The 22,810-nt window shown below is 42.8% G+C and overlaps 1 protein-coding gene across 6 annotated transcripts in view; it reads left to right on the top strand.

The window, feature by feature from the left end:
• NACC2 (NACC family member 2) overlaps positions 1 to 22,810 on the top strand; it is a 448,494-nt gene that overhangs the window by 135,133 nt on the left and 290,551 nt on the right. For 4 of the 6 annotated variants that reach the window (XM_078641889.1, XM_078641887.1, XM_078641886.1 and 1 more), the window contains one exon: positions 8,722 to 8,766. The exons of the other annotated variants lie outside the window; for them this stretch is intronic. The gene's annotated coding sequence lies outside the window, so the exon portion shown is untranslated. The remainder of the gene's footprint in view (positions 1 to 8,721; positions 8,767 to 22,810) is intronic. 6 annotated transcript variants of the gene reach the window in all.

The raw sequence follows: 22,810 nt of genomic DNA, 5'->3' as shown, positions 1-22,810 counted from the left end.
TATCCCACTCCAGTCTATCACATGCCACTCAAATCTACCCCACTCCAATCTAGCCCACTTCATCCCACTCCAGTCTACCCTACCCCATCCCAAACTACTCTATTACAGTCTACCCCATCCACTCTGCCCTATTTTGCCCCAATCTACCCTTCTCCTTTCTACCCCACTCCACTTTACCTCATTCCACTCTACCCCAATCTATACCACCCCACTCTACCCCACCAACATTTAGTGATGCTGAACAGCAGGCACACTGATGTACATAATGGTTAAAACACATTGCCAAAGCCAATAACTCTGGCATAAGTAAGACCTTTTGGCTTTGCCAATGCTTGTTTTAAACCAGTGTGTTCATCAGGTGAGTAAAAAACACCCTATGTCTGCAGCAACTATTGTTTGCCCCGGGGAGTATTTCTGCTTAAAAACTGTAGTTTAAATCCACTCGCTTTAATCCCTCGTGTACATCATTTTATTCCCCCGCTCATCAGGTCTCTTAACACTAGGGGTTATGGATCTGCGCATTTAGTAGGTAAGAGAAACACTGGACATTTTAGTTTTCATTTAACAGGAGACACAAAAACATAGTTCATTGTCCCCGGCGCCCAAGAAGCTTCTTTTTTACTTGTCTCTGTTGATAACTCTTTGAATCAATGCCTGTCGAAGTTATTAATGAATAAGGCTCCCTGTTTTCCGTTTTTACTGATTTTTACAGATCAATACAGACAGAAAACATTTATTTTCTTGTCTGTATTTATTTTTAAATGTGGATAAAAACGGAAATTGGGGTGATTTTTGAGTAATTCTTAGTACTGTCTGCCATGACTGCCAGGCCAATAGCTGTGGAAATTGACAGGTAAGGAGATTAAAAAAGAAAGGAATTTTATTAAAGAGGCTTTAACACCAGTAGATATGCACAAGGCTGATCCTGAAATGCACATACTTTCATATAAGTGCATTGATTTATCTTCTGCGGGTGTTCACAGTATTGAAACCTGGCAGGGATTCAAGCACAAGTGCATATTTATTCGTTAAATAAATGTGGAAATATACTAATTTTTCTACCAAATCCAAAATAAATATGGATAAACACAGATAAAATGAACCAAAAATAAATATGGATACATACAGACGGAAATGTCATAAAAATAAATACCTTAAAACCGGGAGCCCTATTAATGAATAACCATCTTCCGGGAGGGTGGGGTACCTTTGTGAAATGAGTAGATGCGCAGCGACAGTGTAGAACCATTGCTTCATTCTTAGCCGTGCTCGGTAGTGGGTGAGCTGCAGGTGGATGCGTTATGTCTCCTGTATCCTCTTTTACCCGAGGACGCAGCTTGAAGTGCGTGTTTTCCTTACGCTGAATTATCTTCTCGCCCAAGAATTTTGCGCTTCTGTTCGCTGAGGCTGGAATATTCTGAGCCGCTTGATTAGGTTTACGCCGTGTTAGTCTGAACTAATGTAGCTTGCATTTCTATGATGGAGGCTACATTAACAGCATTCGCTCAAGTGCCCCTGGAGGGGCATTAAATATCTTGAGAGGGGACTCTGACTTGGAGTTTAAATGTGAACACCTTTGAGTTCGCGATGTTTTTTTCGCGCCAGAGAGCCATTGAATGCTTTAAATGGGCAGGCACTTCTTTAACTTAAGAGGGAAAGCACTTGCACTTCGCAGCACTCCTGCAATGCATTTAATGAGAGAGTACCAGCACTTCTCTGGAGCTAACTGGCACTCTATATAATGAGTACCTGCACTTCTAATTTTCCATTTATCGTACTAGGTATACTGAACTTATTTTAATCTTAAGATTTGACCCTGGGCAGGGGAGAGAGAGGCAGAATATGGAGTTAGATGAAGTGTTAGAAAGATATGAAAATGGTGGAAAAGGGCGAAAAAGAACTTGCAAGTGTGAATAAAGCTAAAGAAATAAGTGTTGGATGGTGGAAGATGGAGGCATGACTTTGTATTAAACTTGTGCTTTGGCAATTCTAAGAAAAACTTAGGTCAGCTGCACTTTTTTTTTCATTTTTACCAGTTTGGCACAGTGGAGCCTATGCACAAAGCATGAGTGAAGCAGTACTACAGGAGTTGTGTTTTGCGTATGCTTGCATTGCCTGAAACGTACAACTCACTGTTAGTAAAAGTGTACAGAGGACACTGTCCTTTCTCCTTGTACTAGTTGCATATGAGTATTTGCTTTTTATATGTTTTGGTGCTATTTCACAAAGGCATGCATTTTATGTACTCCAAAATGCCTGTCTGAATGGGTCATTCAGTCTGCAAAGGCCAGCAGCTCGGATTACTCCATCACTGGTTTTAACTTCTACGACATCTTCAACAGGCTCCAATGTCAGACTTTTTACTGTTCACTAAATAGTCAAGAAAACTTTCCCAGCAGCAGGAAGCCATGGCCGGATTCTTTCTCATGAGCCAATACTGAGGTCATTGCAAGAGCTGATTACTGAGCGAAAAACTTAGCACGAACTACAAATTCGAAGAAACAGTGGCTAGTTGTATGTTCAGTGTCCCTTAACCTGAATTAAGAAAAACGTTCATATTTTGGAGGAAAGTAGCATGGAATTAAATAAACTCCTTCTTTCCCTAATCCAACGCGATCTAAAAAATGACTTTGGTGGATGCTTTTTTCTCTTTCTGCATCACCATGTAGTTAAGTGGCTTATCTTGTTTGATAGGGTAAACATCGTTTACAACAATGTTTACATGGTGCATGCCATTACAACGCGGTCATTACCACGTTTTTACATCGCATGCCATCACAACGCAAACCATTACACCGACTTGCTGTAGGGGGCAGAAGGTGTTGGATTTTAAATCCAAAACCTTCCCTACTGTTGCACAAACTGGAGTTGGAATAGTAAATTATACTATTCCAACATCAAGCAACCCCCCTACAGCAAGTCGTTGTAATGACTTGCCTTGTAATGGTCTGCGATGTAATAACGCGGTCGTTGTAATGACCGCGTTGTAATGGCATTCATTAAAACCGCATGCAGTGTAAAGTGACATATTCGATTGATAGCTGATGGGATGTCCCCCCTTAATATTATCATGTTGCCTGGGAGGGGCGGCTGAGTCCATCTGGAGTTGCTTGCGTTCAGAGAAGTGGTTAGGTTATGCAGACCCATTAGAGGCAGAGCCGAGGCTGATTCGCATATTGATAGATGCTGGTCTCTAGAGGGCGAAACGCACTATGACCAGATCGTGACCTCACTGTATCATAAGAACTCAAGCCACACCCCATTTGTTGAACCCAATAAGGCTGAAGCATCCCTGCTTGTGTTGCCTTTCAGAGAGCGTATAGCCTCGCTGTCTCGGCCAGACTAGTCTTTTCGTGGTGAGACAATGACTGATTAGCATGTGCCCGATTGTCGCCTTTAACCGCACAGACCAGCAAAACACAATGGAAATGGAATGCACCCATGATAATTAACCAACTAATGCATGCACCTCCAAGCATTACTTGTTTGGTGCAGTCAGGAGGCGAGCTATTCCACTTTGATGTGGCAACCGCATCACACACTTTACAACATGTCCTCACTTATGGAGTAACGTGGTCATCTCAAGTTCTCAAAATGTACTCCACTGTGGATAGAGCGCTTATTCTCTAATTGAGAAAATGCCAATGGGTCTGCAGCTGTTCTGCTAGTGTGGGATGTGCAAAGTGCTTTGGGTGGACTTTACGCAGTATATGAAATGGTTGTATCTCATATTGTGGACAATGCAGACTTTTTTGTTGTTGTATGATATAACCACGAATGCCTAAACAACTCGGTCAGACAACGACTGCGTCTTTACCACGCATGCCTGTACAACAAATTACGTTGTAAAGGCATGATTGCTAAAGGGATATTCGTGGTAAATTGCACAACTATGCAGCCCCCACCCTGTGACCTAACACCCAATACCTTAGCCCTGCATTCCACCTTTGCCCCTGCCCATAAAACTACGGGAGGGATCGGGTGTAAGAGCACAGGACGAGGAGGTCCTCAGCCTGGCCCTAAAACTCTGCCCTTGCCTAAAAACAACCCTGACCCCAGCCCCGAGCCCTGAAACTGACCCCACCCCCTGAAAATTGCCCCTCCCCGCCACCATAAACCCTAAAACCCGCACCCAGCCTTTAAAACTACGCTTACACCCTCACCCTGAGCCCTAAAACCCTGCCAAAAAACTATTCCTTCCCCCCTGAGCCCTAAAATTGCCCCCCTGTCCTGAGCCCTAAAACTGCCCGCCCACCCTGAGCACTAATACCGCCTCCCTCAAACTTTGCTCTAGACCCACTTACCAGGCAATGTCCCATAGTTTCTCTCCCGATCCTTCCTGTTCCTTTCCCGCCCATCCGATCATCTAGACCGCTGGGTGCCTTAACCACGCAGCTGCGTGGCTTAGGCAGCTGCGTGGCTTAGGCAGCTGCGTGGCTTAGGCAGCTGCGTGGCTTAGGCAGCTGCGTGGCTTAGGCAGCTGCGTGGCTTAGGCAGCTGCGTGGCTTAGGCAGCTTCGTGGTTTAGGCAGCTTCGTGGTTTAGGCAGCTGCGTGGCTTAGGCAGCTTCGTGGTTTAGGCAGCTGCATGGCTTAGGCAGCTGCGTGGGTTGTTCCGCTTGGCTCAGCCCACATTGTCACGGCTATTTCCTTTTTTTGTATATAGAAGTGTATTTGGTAATGTGTATATGTTTTATTGAGCCACTATCTTTCCCATGAAACAAAGTAAAAATGCAGTTATTTGGCCTACTTATATGTGTTCCATTGCGAAAATGGAAGCTTGCCTATGTCTCTAGCTCTGCCTCGGCCTTCCTCTCCTCCGTCATCTGTCATTGGAGCAGTATTTGGGAATTTTCATAGCCACTGGAATCCTGCCGTAGTGGAGGACCATAGTATAATGCTTGGTGACAAAGTAAATCATGGCCATTTTTCAGAATAATGGCAATGTATGTATCCTATTCTATGTCATAATTGTTAACTCATTTTGCTGATTTAATAACACATTTGCTAACCTCCATTATTGAGTAACCGGCAGACATTTTGTGTACCTATGTTATACTGCTGTGCAGGAGTTATCTTGCCTCTGAAATACTCAGTCTTGTTTCCAAGCTTGGCCCTATGCGTATTGTATTGTAATTGTATTTATATAGCGCTTACTACCCCTGACTAGGCATCAAAGAGCTTTTTCGGCGAGTAGCATGCTACTCCGGAACCCATAAAGGATTAGTGGTGTATTAGTAGAGTGAAATATGTTATGTTAACTATAGTTTATATAGCGCGTAATCACCTGCAGGTCTCTTAGTGCCTGGAGAGAGAGCTCAGATACTCTCTACCATCCCTAATGAGCACCAAACAGATGTGTTAAACTGTGTCCAGAGCCTCCCTAAACAGAAGCGGTTTGAGGCGTTTCCTGAAGGGGAGGAGGGCGGGTTCCTTACGGATGTTCTCAGGTAGTTAGGTCCAGAGTTGAGGAATTAGGACAGAGAAGGCTCTGCCACCTTTAGACACAATTTTGTCCCGAGAGTGAGCCAGAAGACCTGCCTCGGACGAGTAACGTATGTGTCCCGGTGCATACTTCACCAGGCGCTCCTTGAAATAGCCAGGAGCCTGGCCATAGATGGGTTTGTGGGCAATGCAGAGGCTCTTGAACTTTGCTCTCTGCTTGACCGGGAGCCAATGCAACTTATGCAGCCGAGGTGTGGCTTGGGCCCTTCTAGGGAGCCTAAAAATCAGCCTAGCTGCGTCGTTCATGGTCACCTGCAGCTTGCTGATTAGTTTCTCAGGGAGGCCAATGTACAAGGCATTGCCATAGTCCATTACAAACAGGAGCTCAGAGGGAAAAGACGCAGGTTGCCCTACACTCACAATTATTAATCACAAAAAACCTGCTCTATATCTTGCAGATAAAGTCTCCTGAACATCCCCTAACTCCCTTACTGGTGAGGATACTTCCAGTACTAGCGACACTCTGCTGTACTTCCAGGGTGTTCTTATCCCTTTCCTAAACACTGTCATCTGTGTCTATCACAAGTTCCTAACACCCAATCACCCTAAAAAGTGTGTGAAAAGTGGGAAGGTACCTCACAGAAACAACCGCCAGGGAACTACTGATAGGTGCACTAATTGAGTTGGGCACATTATCCTCATATTTATTTGGATCTTAGTGGAAAGGTTACCAATGATGATAAGTGGAACACACTGATGAGTACCTATCAGTAGTGCCAGGAGATTGCCATAGTCCAACCTGGATACAATCGTGGCCGACACAATCATCTGTAGAGTAGTGGGCAAGAGCCAAGGGTCAAGTTTCCGCAGCTGTCGCATTAGGTGCGGCAGGTGCCGGCCACAGAGGCAACTTGATTGGTCAGGGAGAGGTTGGCTTCGATCTTAATGCCCAGGCTCTTTACAACGGGAACTGGCGTGAGGGCAGTGCTGAGCTCTTGAGGCCAAAAAAGGTAATTCCAGGGGTTACCTTTAGAGGAGATTACAAGGACCTCTGTTTTATCCGGATTGATTTCTAGTGAATTGGCTGTCATCCAAGTCACAGTGTATCTAAGGATGTTTTGTACGTGAGTGTGGGCCTGCGGAGAGTTTTTAATCTGCAGAATCAGTTGGGTATCATCCGCATAATTAAAAACTTGACAGTTCATACCGGCTAAGGCTGCCACTAATGTCTGGAGATACACATTAAAGAGGAAAGGGGATAGAGCTGAACCCTAGGGGTCCCCACGGGTAAGAGCACCACTATTTGACATCTGTTCACCCAGTTGAACCCTTTGGGACCGCTCTAGCAAAAAGGACTCGAGCCACTGGCGGGCCACCCCGCAGAAGCCCAGATTAGCAACTCGTAACAGTAGCTGTGCGTGATTGACCGTATCTAATGCCGCTGACAGATCTAACAGAATCAGGGCGCTTGCATCTTTGTTATCGGCCCTAACTCTGAGCTCATCATGCATGGCCAACATCACCAGTTCGGTGCTATGGTGAGCCCTAAAGCCGGCCTGCCTCACCTGGAGTGGTGGTGTTCCTCTATAAAATATGAAAGTAAGTGTTGTGAGGACATGTTGCTCCAGTACTTTTGCTAGAAAAGGAAGATGAGAAATGGGCCTATAGTTTTTAAAATTGGCCACATCTACACCTGGCTTTTTCAACAAGGGAGTAACCCTGCTTCCTTCATAGTGGTGGGCAAGTTGTCTGTCTCCAGGGAGTGATTAAGTAGAGAGAGAAACTCTCTTTCTAGCCCAGGAAGGGCCATGCAAAAGACCCTTGGAGGACAGGGATCTACAGGGGAGCCTGATTTGACGCGATTTATCAGGCATGATCGGCGTGCTAGATCTAAGTTAGGAAAGACAGTGAGCTGCTCACCTGGGATATGGGGTGGCTAGAGTCTGGTCCGGGGCGATCTGATTTGCTGGATTGTTATCTATCTCGGTGAGAATGCCCCTAACTTTCTGAAGAAAGAAATCCTGGAATTTGTTGCAGTCCTCCGGCTCAGGTGCCAATTTCTGTTCTGACTCCTGGCTAAGCTCTTTAAGGATTCTGAACGTTTTCCTTTGTAGCATCTGTGATTCTTGCCTCCTAATATTCAGCCTATCTGGCCGTAATGGCCTTTTTGTATAGGATTAGCTTGGCTTTATAACTAGCAAGCACGGCTGGAAGTTATAATTTTCGCCATAGCCTCTCAGCTTGATGAAGGGTTTGCTTCCTTCTCCGCAGGTCCTCGTTAAATCAGGGGGCTCCCTTGCCCTTCTCTCTAACTCTCTCCTTTTGTGCCGGAGCCACCTGATCTATGGTCCTACTTAAGTTACCAGTTAGGGCCCCCCTCTCCAGGTCGAGGTTACCTTTCGTAAATATGAAAGTAATTTGAGTGGTGGATTTGTTAGTCAGTTATTTGGATTCAGAAGGATAGTTGAGTGATGGAAAAAGGTTTGCATTTATATAGCGCGTGCTACACCTGATGAGGTTTTGAAGCTCTTTTTCGGCGAGTAGCACACTACTGTGGAACCCATGAATGATAAGTGGTGAATTTGTATAGTGAAATATGGAATTCATTTAAGAGGTGGACATGTTAGTCTGTTATGTGGATTGAAAAGTATAGTGGAGGGAAAGAAGAGGGAAGGATTTAGAATTGTATTTTTGTTTTGGAGGTAAAAGCAGTATGAGGAGGCTTGTGATGAGTAAAAGGGGTATGGAGGGGGAAGAGTCAGAGGGAAAGGTTTAGAAAGGTTTGTTTTGGGGGTTCGGAATAGTAAAAGAGGTGTCCGATGATGCAAGGAGGGGTAGAGTAGGGAAGAGTTTAGAAAGAGTTATTTTGGGGATCTTAGTAGTGGTATGGGATGAATGAGAGAGCGGAGGCAGAGGCTATAATGAGAGAGGTATAGGGTGAGAAATAGGGTAGTGTATTGGAAGTGCTGAATTCAAAGAAAAGTAAAACCTATATAGATCCATAAGTACATGGAACTTGTATAGATGCATAAAGGAAGTAAATATATGTAGATTAAAGATACATTAAATAAACTCTGGCTTTCAATTGTTTTTGTACTTAAGATTAATTTTACTTATGTATGTGTGTATACATGTGTGTGTATGTGTGTGTGTATGTATGTATATATATATATATATATATATATATATATATATATATATATATATTTTTTTAAACAATTAGAGTATTCTCAAGCTTGCTCGTGTCTAAGGTCCCTGCTTTTCTTTCTCTTTTCAAGGTCCCCTTTTGTTCTTCTCACGAGAAGAGAAACCTGGGCATCTTGGTGAGTAGAAGCTCTGTTTCTCTGAGTAGCGGTATCACTTTAATTTTACTTATTTATTTTTTCAATAAACCTGTTTTAGACTTCAAGTGGACTCGAGAGAGATTTTTCGTTCACTAGCTTTCGTGACATTTTAAGTCACATGGATACAAAAGTGATCCCGATGCTCCAGTAGCTACAAATTCTGCAGAATGCTATTAACATGTTAGTCAACAGTTCATGAATTTGATTCGCAGAAATGCATTCGAATGCCATTTCATATTTGTCCTTCCTGCCTCCAGACTAAAACACTCTGTACTCAAGCACCTCTTTCCAACAAGAAGCCACCACCCTGCATAACTGTTTGGACATTACATAGTTCTTTTACTTAAGTGTCACGATAAGAAGCAATTGAAGATTTAGACAACCCGAATGGCTGTAATGCTTCTTAACCCCTAGAGCTCTCATGAAGCAAATACACCTTTGACAACACAATCGTTTGGGGACAGTTATGCTATTAGGGCATACTTTACTTTATCACTACCACAGTAAAGAGGTGAAAGCAGACCAGAAACACTCGCAAAGTGTTTGGAACTATGTTTCATTCTTGTGCAACCTTTATTAAATGTTGATCCTTTTGAGCAAAAACACATTTTTTGTTGTAGTCGACAAATTACTCAGCTGGTGAGGAATTATGTGTCAAGCTTGGCAAACCTAGAACTATGCAGGAAATGTTGCTGAATTGTGGAATTACAGTGACTCTGGGTATTGTGAAGCTGCTTCTACTTCCTGATTAGGATAAAAAAAAGTTTTTATGTTACGTTGTTGCAGATGTTAAGGTCTCCAACGTGCCACAGGAGTGGTGTCTGGGAAACCACAAATATGCCAGATAAAAGTTCATTTTTAATTAATGAAAAGGGATTTTCGACATGTGAATCGCTGGCACTCGCTTCCTATTTAAACATTCTTTCCAATCTTAGCAACAGTTCTGATGAGGAGTAGTTGTGTTTTGTCAAAGGCTGAACCTCTTCGTTTTCATTGGCGACCTCCCAAGGATAAGATGATTGTGCTGCAGAGTTTCCTAAATTTCACAATGGCAAACTGGCCAGGAGGACCCATAAAAGATTATTTGAAGTGCCGAATAACTAAACCTCTGACAAATCACTTTTGCTTCTGCATTTTCCAGTGCCAATTTGGTGGTGGTGGATGCTTGCGGGAAGGGTGAGTAGTCAGACCAGATTACGCATCACTGAAACTAGACAACGACCAGCCACACTAATTGTAAACAGATTCCCTCTTAACACCAATGACTTTCTATTCTACATTCTCTCTTTCACCAGCTATTATCGGAGGAAAGGCGTGCTCCAGCTCGGAATAATGAAATACGTTTGAAAGACCAGGATGTAAGAGCACTTGTAGGAGAGGGGCGAAAATGCTGCATATTTTTTTTGTTATAAATCGTGTTGAGATCTTATTTTATCATTTTACATTTTTTATTTTATTTAGGATAATAGGAATGAAAATTAGTTTTGGGCCCTTAAATGGAGTGCACGTAGGTTTTTGGGGAACACGATAAAAGAACATCTGCAGTATTCTCCTTTGTTTCCATGCTGCCTTCAACGGGCTCTCTCTAAAGGAGTTACTTCTGCAGGGGCAAAAAGTTGAGGCAGGGTTTTTTCTTTTAACACATAGTACTTTAAAATCATCAGGTCCTTTCCGGTTGACCGTCAGGTCCTTTCCGGTTGACCATGCTACCACCGAATAGCACTGCCATAAAAAGTCATAAATATGGAATGGTTGACAAGAGTATGGTCTTGCTTCCCTTTCTAATACATTGAAAAGTGATGAAGTAGATTTCACTTTGGGCCTTTATTCACACACAAATAGGTAAGATTACTCAGCTAGGCGTACCGGTGTTTTTGTAGCAAATGTATGACTTTGCGTAATTCACAATCCATTCCAGTATTCCTTCTGGTGAACTGCGTAAGCTACAGATTTCTATACTCGCCGGTGGATTCCTCACGCTCGGTTACATTTGTTCAATTTACAATCTTTCTCCCTGGCGAAACCCCTTTGCAAATTTTGGGCATCTCTCCTTGCTATTCCCAGCCTGAAAATTGATTAACTCTTTCCTTTTGCATGTAGTACATATCTGTGTAGTTTACCTCCTGAAACCGTCAACGTTTTCGTAAATACAAACCTTACATACGTGTGAATATGTTGCTGTTAGAGCACCTTTTGCACGTGTCTCCATCCTGAACAACCCACAAACCTGCCTCTGTGAGCAGATTGAAAGGTTACAGTCTGTGAATGAGTAAAGCAGACTTGCACTGCGAAATAAAAGAATTTTAGTACTGATTTGGAACAAAAGTACCCCAATACCTTTGAGAATCTGGCCCTTAAAGACTACTTTGCTTGCTTACCGTGTGATCCATTTTGCCTTCAGATTACCTTTCTGACCTGTTTATCTATAATTGACCAGGAACAGAGCACCATTATTAAGCATGCTCTGTCTTACTGTTGCTGATGTCTAAGAAACTCCTCAAAAATAACTCCTCAAAACATCATTTTGGGTGGCTGCCACATGGAACAGTCTTTTCTGTGACCTTCAAAATCGAACCGTTTTTTATGACTTTCAGGATGTAACAGTCCTCTTGTGATGTCCAAGGAGGGGTCTTCCTGTGACCTTCAGGATGGAGCAGTCTTCTTTTGATCTTCAGGACAGAAACTTCTCTCGACCGTTTTAGAAAGTTGTTCTAGTATACTGTGTAAAGAATATCGTATTTTTGTTTTGAGTCTTGAATAGAGATGCACTTTTTTTTTTGCTTATTGAAACTTTTCAATGTTCTATATTTCTTTTATATTGCATTTCCAAACTTGTGCAATTACATGTGAGAAATGGGACAGTAAATATTACTTTCCTTGTATATGCATATAAGCGGTCTCATTTTACCTACTTGAAACACCTGGGAGATCTATATCTGATCCACCATGACAAAGCCTATTCTGACATACGTTGGTTTGCAACTAGTCAGCTCCTCAAAACAACCTTTGCTAGTGGCTGCCTCGTCTGTATGGAATAGTCTTTTTGTGACCGTCTTGATGAAACAGTCTTGGGACCTTCAAATTAGAACTGTTTTTTGTATGACCTTTACGAGGGAACAGTTTTCTTCTCATCTTCAAGATGGAACAGTCTGCTTGTGACCTCCTGAATTGAACAATGTTCTTGGCAGTTTAAATTTGTATCTCTTATTGTGATTAAATAGACACATAACTTGGCCAACACTTCCCTTTTTGTATGGCTTCAAACCAGATAATTTTCCTAAAAATAACATGTTAAACCCCTCTGATTTACTCTGCATGCTATATGACATGGACGGGAAAGTGAGCATCACGTCTTCTGCTAATAGATTTGTTGTTTTTTGTGACATGATGTCCACACTGGATGCTTCTCGATGCTTTAAAATAGTTGATGGAATTCATAAAGTAGATTCTTGGAAGTGTGATTTATTTAATGGAAAATGGACACCATTGTATAAATGTACCTTCTGGATAGGGCTTGCATAATGCCTAAAAATGCTATACTATAGTTCACCAATGGTTGTCCTTTTACTCATGCTTTTTAATGTGCGTGAAGTCTCTGTGGAGTCTGCTATGTGAAGGTTTCCACCTTCTGCCACTAGTCCCAAGGGAAACTTAACATTCAATCATTGGTTGTGTTTGTTGTATTGCAGTGATCCACTGCTCCGCAAGGCATGGTTCATGCTATAAAAGATTTAGTTTTGCTAATATTACCTGTACTTATCCTTACTTATTTTGGGATTTGTGTAAAATTAAGTTGAAACTAGTATATTTCTACATTTATGTAATCGATAAATATGTTCATGCTTAAACGAATGATAGGTTTATACGATATGAACACCCACAGATGATAAATCATTGCAAGTGTATGAAAACATGAACATTTTATTATCAAGGTTGTGCATAGCTACTGTTGTTAAAGCCTCTGTACTAAAATTCCTTTCTTTTTTTAACCCCATACCGGTCAATCCGCACAGCTATTTGTCAAGCAGTCATGACTAGATTCTTTTTGTCTGATTTTAAATGCTGTCGATTTCTGGTTTTATCCACATTTAAAAGAAATACAGGCAGGAAAACAAATGTGTTTTTTTCTTCCATGATCTGTAAAAATCAGTAAAAACGGAAATCAGGGAGCCTTATTTACACTTTAGCTTCACAACTGCTGTTCTGGTGACTGAGTAAATTACTCCGTTGCCTTGACGGATGTGCTGTCAGCCTAATTTTGAAATGTCTGCTGGCCTAGCAGATATTTCAAGCATTGACAGGAACCATGATGATGACGGTTCCTGCCAATGCATTGTAAGTTTGCCATACGACTCCATCAAACATGATGGAGCCATACGACTCCATCAAACATGATGGAGCCATACGACTCCATCAAACATGATGGAGCCCGATTCAGATACTTTTTTTTGGGGGGGAGGGGTCCTAGGATGCTTGATTCCGGTCCAGGGAAGACATGACTTGGCAGTTTGGGCTGGACTGTTCCCATGAGGCACAGGGTCAAGACTGATTTGCATATGGCCATGTCTGAACTGGGGTGGCGTGGTTAGCAAAATAATGATGGGTTAAACCCAGATCTGTGACTGGGGTTTAATGTTTTGCCATTGCGCAACATTCCGTCCCAAGTGTTTTTGCATTTGTATCATGTCTCAAAACAGAATGTTTGGTGTCCTACAACTGCGCTTGCTGTGCAGCAACTAAGTCATGCCTATCTGCTCCCATCTGCACATGAACTGACGGCCATGCTGCCTTTCTTTTGCTAGACGTTTTCTGCCACCTACAGCCACTAAGAGTGTTCTCCCCAAGTTATTCCCCATCGGAGAAACCCCAAACCTCACCAACTATAGATTTTACTTCATTATGTGCCATTGTACAAAGTCTATTCTCACTGGTGTTTGCCAAAAGGTTATGCATGCCTAAATTACAAGCTCAAAGCTATGCCCTACAGTGTTTAGTCGGTTCACAAACATCGCCTTAAGATAGTTGGTCTCTGTGAGTCATACGATCTTACGTTTTGTTGTCTCAGTGACTTCCGGCGAAATTACTATATTCATTACCTAATAGGCAAACTTCTTCCTTTAACTCTGTCACATCAGACTGCTATGGTGAACCAGAGGGAGACCTAGCGATTCTCTGCTTGTTTCAAGGAAACTTACTCATTAGAACTCAGTTTCCTGTGAAATACTAGCCTCAGAATTTAAAATGTTCCATGAAAGTTAACGTCTTACTTTATCACCTCTCCGCAAACCAAGGCTAATGATGATTCCCTCCTCTTGGAGGATATTGACCATTTTCTTTTTAAATAACATAGATATCCTAATTGCTGGAAATTTCAACTTTTGGCCAGAACAAAAGCAGGATCCTGCCGTCAACATCCTTAAAGATCTGGAAATTTACAATCCTAACATAATAAATGAATCGGCCACACACAAATTAGGATGCCACCATGATGCCATCTTGGCCTCCCCTTCCATTATCTGCAGAGCTTATCAACCTATTTCCTTAGCTTGCTCAGACGACCTGGAAGTTCCCTTCATTATTTCAGTATCTAAACCGCATAAAATAAGCTGTAAGAAGATCTTATTAACCACATTTCTGGTGATCCCTGAATGCCTCCGAAGCCTTGACCATTGCTATTTCCTTTTCCCAGTCTCACGAGGTACTTGATCCTAGTCAATATGTTGAATGAGCCCTTGATGACTTTATTCATGATGTGACAAGTTTTCTCTGTACTTCCCCCAAAAAGCTTAAACATCTGCCATTAACCTTCCTTTAAAACACAATCTGTGGTGTAATCCTAGTTTAGCAGCATTAAAATCGGAGATTCAAAGGGCGGAAAGACATTGGAGATTGAGATGCGTTAAAAACACTAGCTGTTCTTATTTATTCTCTCTAATAAGAAACAAGAACGATTTAGGTTGATCAAAGATCTTTCCACCACCAGAGTGCCATGCTCAGTCATGCAACCTTCGCAATCATTTTGCAATCTACTCAGACTTGTTCACCCCAAAAACTGAAATCATTCGATCTTACGCTGTCTCAAAGGCTGCAGAAGTGGACCATTCCTTTTCTGATCCCTTATGTCATAACACTGACAGATCTCTGCAAAGTCCTCCCTTCCTTTGGAGGTCTTTTAAGTCTTTAACAATTATCAAAGAAGTTACTACTGATGAATTAACAGACCTGATCACCAACAGTAAGAACTTGTTGCTGATTATAAAATATAATGTTAATGAATAGTGCCCGAATATTTGACCAGAATTAATGGACTAGGTGATACGCAATCTTGGGATCATTGATGATTCGGATCTTTTCTTAGAATTCCAGCTCTCTAAAACCACCAGCAGTTGTTTCTGGCAGCTCAAAAGTTTAAATCTATTCTACCATACGTAGATTTAGATATTCATATCACAGTTATTATGGAATTTATTCAGTTGTTTTTATTATGGTCATACTACCGTAGATGTATCAGATATACTGCTTCAGTGGCTCCAGGAGGCCTAGAGTGCCACTGCCTGACTTCTGACCTGAGTGAGGCATTGAAATCACATCTCTCAGATACTTAGGGCTAGATGTACTTACGTTTTATGCGGGCGCAAATGGGTTTTAGACCCATTTGCGACTGCAAAAAACGCATGGCCCATTTACTAATCCTATTTTGTGAGTTGCAAATCAGTTTGCAACTCGCAAAATAGGATTAGCGACTCGCTATTAGCAAGGGGCGTTATAAGGGCGTCCCTTCCTAATAGCGATTTCTGAAGCTATGTATGACTGTTTTGCGACCGCAATTGCGGTCACAAAACAGTCGCAGTGTACCACCCTTCACAGAAGGGTGGTAAACCACTCGCAAACGGGAAGGGGTCCCCTGGTTACCCTTTCCCCTCTGTGAGTGGCTCTCAAAATATTTTTTAATGGCAGGCAATGGTCCCAGGGACCACTGCCTGCCCTTAAAAAATGAAACGGAAAAGTTTGATTTTTATTTTTTAAATGCATCCCATTTTCCTTTAAGGAAAATGGGATTCCTTAAAAAAAATGTTTTATAAAAAAGCAGTCCCAGGCATGGTGGTGTGCTGCCCTAGCAGGCCACCATCCCTGGGAGTGCCAGCCATTCCAGATGGGGTCGCGAATTGCGACAGCCTCCTTAATATGCATGAAGTATGCAATTTGCAACCCCATTGGGAATTGCAATGTTGTACATCCCAATGTGCCAGTCACAAATGCGAAGCAATTTGCGTCTCGCAAATTTGTGTGTCGTACATCTGGCCCCTAGATCTTTACGATGGTACCGATCACAAATGGAATCATTTTCAAAGCCTTGGTTATTGCTTATCACACAATTTATTCTTGCTCCCCGCTTTAACATCAAAGACCTGTCATTGGACATTCCGGAGTCAAATACCATGACGTTCAGCGATAGAGCGTTCTCCGTCACTGTAATGCGGGGTTGAAACAGACCTATAATCGCTACCCTCCGCAATAAACGTAAGACCCTTTTTTAACTGCTGCACTGCTTCATGAGTTTTTTGCATTGTATTTTTGTTTGACAGTCTATCTGTATTTACATTTTCTTCCTGCCTTACCTGTTTCGATGGCACCAAGAAACTGGTAGAAATGTTTGTGACAAATAAAATATAACCTAACATGAGAAGGCAAGCATTTCTTTTTACAAAAATTGATTAACAAAAGAGTAAAATAAGTCAGAAGTATGTAAGAAGGGGAAAAGGAGGAAATGGTATAATACCTATAAATGAAACAAATTCTAAATCTTGTTGGCAAAAATATATAACCTGAATTCTTAACAAATTTAACCCAGAAGTGTGAGTATAATTGATAGGTAAAATAATTACAGAAATGCATCACAATTAGTTAGGGGATTGAAGACTATTCTTCCTATCTAACTTGTTTTACCTCAAAATGGATATTGTTAAGAACAGTTGTTATAGTTGACCCAAGAGACACTGTCTCTCTGTAGCTTAGGGAATAGGAGTTACCTGTAGTCTATCTAGACCTTAATAACAGCACTTACTCTACCACCATCCTTTAACGAGATATTGGCCATTTTTTCCAACTTATTGAGCTGTTGAAATGCAAAAGCAAAAGGTCAATTAATGTATTACTTTTATGGGAAAAAATGTCGAAATATTGGATAAACTAACCACAAAATTAAAATATATTTTGAAGTTAAATTGTAGAAAGGTTGTATTTGTTATTTGGTCCATATGTGCAGTGTTTAACAGATGTCCGTCTTCATGCTGTAGCACCGTTTAGGTGCACACACTAGTAATATGGTCAAGCTGTAATATCTTGGGTTATTGTGCATTCTTTCTTTTTAAGTCTTGAATAAACAGCGCATGCCCTGCAAGACGTGTTTACAATTCAGTGGGCTTACGACCCGCCCTAAGCATACCACATACATGCGGTCTTCCTCATCTTTGTTCTTCCTCGTCTTTTTGCAGTACTCTTTTTTTAAAATATATAAGCGTCATGGTATTATTCCTGGTCGTGCAATGGGTTTTCCTATTTTTTTATACAGGCATACAGCTTCTTATTTATGATACTTTCTCCCTATATTCTGTCTCTATTGACACTGTAGTTATTTACACCCACAACTGTACTATTCTACTCAACTTCACTCTACTCCTCTCCACTCTCCGTTATTCCGTTCTACTCTGTGCCACTTCACGCTACGCCACTTCACTCTACCGCACTCCAATCTACTCCATTCCACCCTACCCCATAGCATACCACTCTCCTCCACTCCGCACGATGCGACTCTACAGCCATTTACACTACACCACTCTACTCTATGCCACTCTGCTCTCTACTCTGTCACTCTACGCCACTCTACTATAAGTCACTCTACTATACACCACTGTACTCTACTTTAAGCCGCTCCACTCTAAGTCACTCTACTGTAAGTCACTCCATTAGCATTTAGCCATGCTGATCAACACCCACGCTGCTGTACAACGTCCCTAAAAGACATTGGCAAAGCTAATAATTCATATAGGTGAGCGCTGTTGGGTTTGCCCATGCTTCTTTGATACATCTTACAATGCAGAAATCCCTTTTGACCCTCTGTGGGGGGCTATGCTTATACCAACAAACGATTTTAGGACTCTAATGTGCTTTCTCATTTTAGTTACAGCTTTAGATGCACAATATCTTAAATGTGACTGGCCACTTTCTTTCAGGAAATAATAGCTGATCAGGTTTTGCTAATAATGAAGACTGGCACAGGAAGTGCGTGGCCCAGATAGTCTAATTCAAAAATATGAGATTGGTTCAATATTTGAAGTCCCTTCTTTTACATTATGGGTTCCTGCAGACAAGGCCCTTGAATCTACTCTGCTGAATTAGATCCTTCTGGAATGTAGTCTTGTACATCTGGAAGAGGCTGTAGGAAGATTTAAAACACACAGTCCAACCTGGATGCCTTAGGAAGCGGCACAAGTCTGACTTGTTTCTGTGAAACTCCCATACTGAAACAGTCGAAGCGCTGCCCACAGAACGCGGAGGGCCTGATGCATCAATCTTTTTCTCTGATCTGCTTGGTCGATCTAGCCAGTTTTGCACAGGGTTTGGTGGCTTGGTGGACTAATGTGTCCACTGTAGATGCCTGTGTTTGACTTCATGCTCACAGTTTCAAATCCCAGTCTGTTCACTCAGCCTTTTATCCTCCTGAGATCGATAAAAGGAGTACCATTGAGTTGGGTAACACTAAACATCTGTTACTCAGCGCCAAGATGCTCATGAGTGAATGTGCGCTTTACAAATACATGTTATGTTTTCTGGATTCATTATGCTGTGTGTGATCCCGCCATCTAGTTGTTGGGCCTGGAATTTACTTTTTTTTCCTTTTTGGGCGTTTTAGACCACTATTTGGTGATGTCTGTCCTTTGTCTGACATAAGACGGCATCCCAAATGTTCCCTTGCATAGTCGAATCCGCGTCTTGCACAAAGAAAGTTGCTGTGAAGGCAATGTGGAAACTTCCTCTGCCTGCATGGCCTACTCTGTATATCAATGTTTATGCACTGCATGAGCCTTGGCAGCTATAATATGCTTCCAGGTGTTAAATTAATGGTAAAACTGAGATTCAAGTCATTGGCCTAGGTGAAGGCCATATAATGGATCGTCTGTAGAAATTTGGCCTCTGAACCACTGTGGATGACTGTGGACCCCATCACTCACCCACTCCTCCCTTCACGCGGCTCCTGGAAGCAGCATCACACTCAAACTACTTCCTTGAGCCAAAAAAGGCCAGGCAGCACATCACTTGCTCTACTAACCTAGCCTTAAGTCTTTGTGGAGGAAAAGTGCCCTTGCATCTCTGCAAGGTGCAATCTTTAATCATTCCAGATGTTCTATTGCACTTTTCAGAACTGGTCGCTCAGCTACCACATTGGATGTTTTAATGGTTTATTAATTCATATGACATCATATCACACTTAACTTGAACTGTGGAATGCAACAGGGTGTTTGCAGCATTACCTTTTTACTGAAGTGCTGTTCAGCTAATAAGTGGAATCACATCCTAATGATCCCTTAGCATTTCTCTCATGAAGCCATCCTCTGGTGATAGGAGGACATGGCTGTCTAAGCTAAATTTCTCTGCAGGCAAATTCACTTCCTTCTGTGCCCATGATTCTTAAGAAAGGTTAAGCTCTTTAATGCCCATTATTTCACTTTGTTTCATTGCATAGACAGGGCTAGATGATTTCAACCTCGACGAAATTGTTGGAGTAGATCCATTTCAAGTAGAGTTGAATTTATTTACCCTTTGAAATCATTTCAGAGCTTTCGTGATTTTTAAATCTGTAAATCTCTTTAGAATTGCCTCTGTACTATAGTTGGTCATGCAAAATTGACTAAACTGGCATTAGTTCACTTTGAAACGACAGCCATATTTGAGAAACTTCAATAAGGAATTATGGGAGCATTGGAAAACAATGGCATTGCCACCTGCCACTGTAAAACTTTAGCTCACTTACCTTGATGGTATACTACTAATGTAAGTTGCAGAATACATGCATGTGGCACTACTGGGAATCTCTTCAGTCCTCGATGTCCGTTTGGTGTTAGGATGAAAAAGTCCTCCACAGGGTAACAGATGTGCACCCCTGCACGGACTTCCCCAACTATACTGATGTCTGGATGCCTAATGATTTTTGTTGTCATAGGCAAAGACGGATCATTTGTGTGCCATGACATGGGCCTGTTACATGGATTGGTGTCTTGTTGGATACCCTAATTGTGGTGGAAGACTACTGCCTTTACAAGGAGTTAAGCAGCACAAGCACAGTGGCGGCAGTGTACTGTGTAGTGATGAGTAGGAGTGAATAGGTCATTTTTAACCTGTCAAAGGAGTGAGGCTACAGGTTAATTTCCTTCAAGTTGTTGCTGATGTGTGCTTAACTCACCCCTTGGTCTACATCGGATTGATGTGCTTTGCTGTGCAGGAGTGATGCATCTTTGCTGGGAGTATGTGTGCCTGGGAAGAATAAAATACAGGGCGAGTGCCTACTGTGCAGTGCGTGCATGTTGAGTGTATGTACTTTGGTGTATGTATGTCTGTAAATGGTACAAACCATGGCTGATTATGGGTTCCATTGTGGGAGACCCTGGGCTGCATAGTGAACATGGAGAGGCGGTAGAGGAAACCCCTCAGGCAGATTTGTGTATTGCTGCATTCCTGTTTAGCTGATGGTCTCACACTAGGGAGGGGTAAGCCAGGCTTACCCCGTACAATTCAAAGGGTGCTCTCTGATTAAGAGAGAGATCACAAGGAAGGGGGACAGGGCACTCTGGGGAAGGGGGGCTGGACAATAAGTTATTGCTGCTTGTTAGACCCAGCTTCCTGGGCACCAGGGCACTCTGGGGTTCCTGCACTCCAATTGCATCAACTGGAGTGTTTCACACTGGTGTCCTGGGGCCTCGGGCAACAGTACCCCAGGCAAGGGGGAGACTGCACAAACTTGCTCAGGAGGGTGGCTTGCAACTCGCCCCTCCTGACTATAGATTTATTGCTTCCACCTCTGTCAGCCTACTACAGCCTGCTGGGTAGAGAGGGCAATACCCACTCTCTGAAAAATAGGAATGCACTAGGCATGCCCCCTCGACCTCAGAGCCTAGCTCAAGGGTCTCAATCCATGTAAACGGGGTCCATGTAAACAGGGAGACCCTCAGTGGGACATGTATGATTGTCATGCTCACTGAGGTAGGGATCTAGAAACCATACAGTAGTTTTTAAGTGACCTGCCTGGAGATCAGCATAAGGTAAGGGGGAGCACTCTCTCCAGAGACATGCAGAAGACTTATCGTTCTAAAACTGCTACGGAGTGTGCTTTGAGTTGCGAGCCTGTGTCCACCGAACCTGTACACAATTCCCCTTGAGGAAGCCGTTGACTGCTCTGACCATGCTATTCATGAGACTGAAGTACTGAAGGGGTACTCTGCCTAGGTGCTCAGAATCCATAGTAAGTCGGGCCCCGGGACATCAGAAGTAAAAGACCCCAACACCCACGGGTGGGCTCAGTGGCTCCTGTGCCCCATGGGTTGTCGAGCTATTCTGTACTTAGCATGAGGTGCATGGTGCATGGTGGAGTGCGAGTGGGACCCTACAGAAATCCACCAAAGTCAGACATGCTCACATGCAGGCTGGAACTGTGGAACAAACTGGCAAGAGAGGGTTGTTTGATGGTAGGGTCTGATACGAGCTTCACTTACCAACCACACCAGGGTCACGTGACAAGAAGACAGTGACTCCTTCAGTTCCACCGTAGACTGCTACTTCGTCTGTGCTGTGTGACAGTGACTCACCTTGCGGTCACCGCTTGTGTGTGCAGACAAAACTCCGTACTGACTTGTGGTATCTCTGTCACCGGTATATAAGTATAAAGTATGCCGGATTTAATAACTACAATTGTTACCATCAAGTTGTCGAATCCATTGCGCCACACAAACTAACACAATTTATGGTAATATACTTGAAGCCTTAGCACAATCCTACAAAAGCAAAATATCGTTCTGTTTTCTAAGCAGAACATTTATTTACAGCCGCATATTTGTGGATGAATATTTCTTGAAAGTATTGTAACTTGAAAAAAGGAAAAACATCATGCATTAGCTTTGAATAAGCGTTCTATGGGCTTCTGCATTCGCTGGCTCTGCTCATTAAAGTGAGATGCAGGTTTTGCCACTCGATGGAAGAGGAAGTCATAACATTCTATGGCTCAAAATGAGTTTTTGCGTTTTTGGAACCCTTAATGATTTCCACTGCAGCTAAATCCGCAAGTCAGTGGATAGACTGGGGGTCCCTGAAGGTTTGTTGAAAATGCTAATCCGCCTTCACACTAATAACTTCGCCCAGGTGAGATGTGGCAGAATGGGTGCACTGTCCGAGAGGTTCCCCGTTGGCAGGGGGGTAAGACAGGGATGTGTGCTTGCACCGACCCTGTTTTGCCTCTATGTCAACGGGGTTATCTCCCACTTAGAGGGGGTACCCAACTCTGATGCCCCAAAACTAGCCGCCGAAAGGGTCCCAGCCATCATGTTTGCCGACGACACTTTGTTGCTATCAAAGTCGGCAACGGGTATCCAGCGCACCCTAGACGGCTTTGTGGAATTCTGTGAGGCCCATGGATTGGAAATGAATGCCATCAAAACAAAATTCATGGTCCTTAATCCCCCACAGAAATTCCATTTCAGCCCCAGCATTGCACACAATAGGCTTGAGAGAGTGAAGACCTTCGAATATCTGGGCATCGTGCTAAACGACAAACTTACCTGGAATACGCACCTGGAGAAGGTCCTACTTAAACTGACCCAACATTCGGGGGGCATTATGAAGCTTATGGCGAACAATAAATCCACAATCAGGCCCATCGGTCCTCCAATGCAGATTTACAAATCTCAGGCTAAGGGGGCTGCCATCTATGGGTCTGAACTCTGGGGCCATGTTGGAACATCAGTCCTCCTGAAGG

Source organism: Lissotriton helveticus, chromosome 5_1 (genome assembly GCF_964261635.1).
Source record: "Lissotriton helveticus chromosome 5_1, aLisHel1.1, whole genome shotgun sequence".
Taxonomy (NCBI): domain Eukaryota; kingdom Metazoa; phylum Chordata; class Amphibia; order Caudata; family Salamandridae; genus Lissotriton; species Lissotriton helveticus.
Note: the sequence above shows the minus strand (reverse complement) of the source record. Positions and strands in the feature narration are given on the sequence as shown.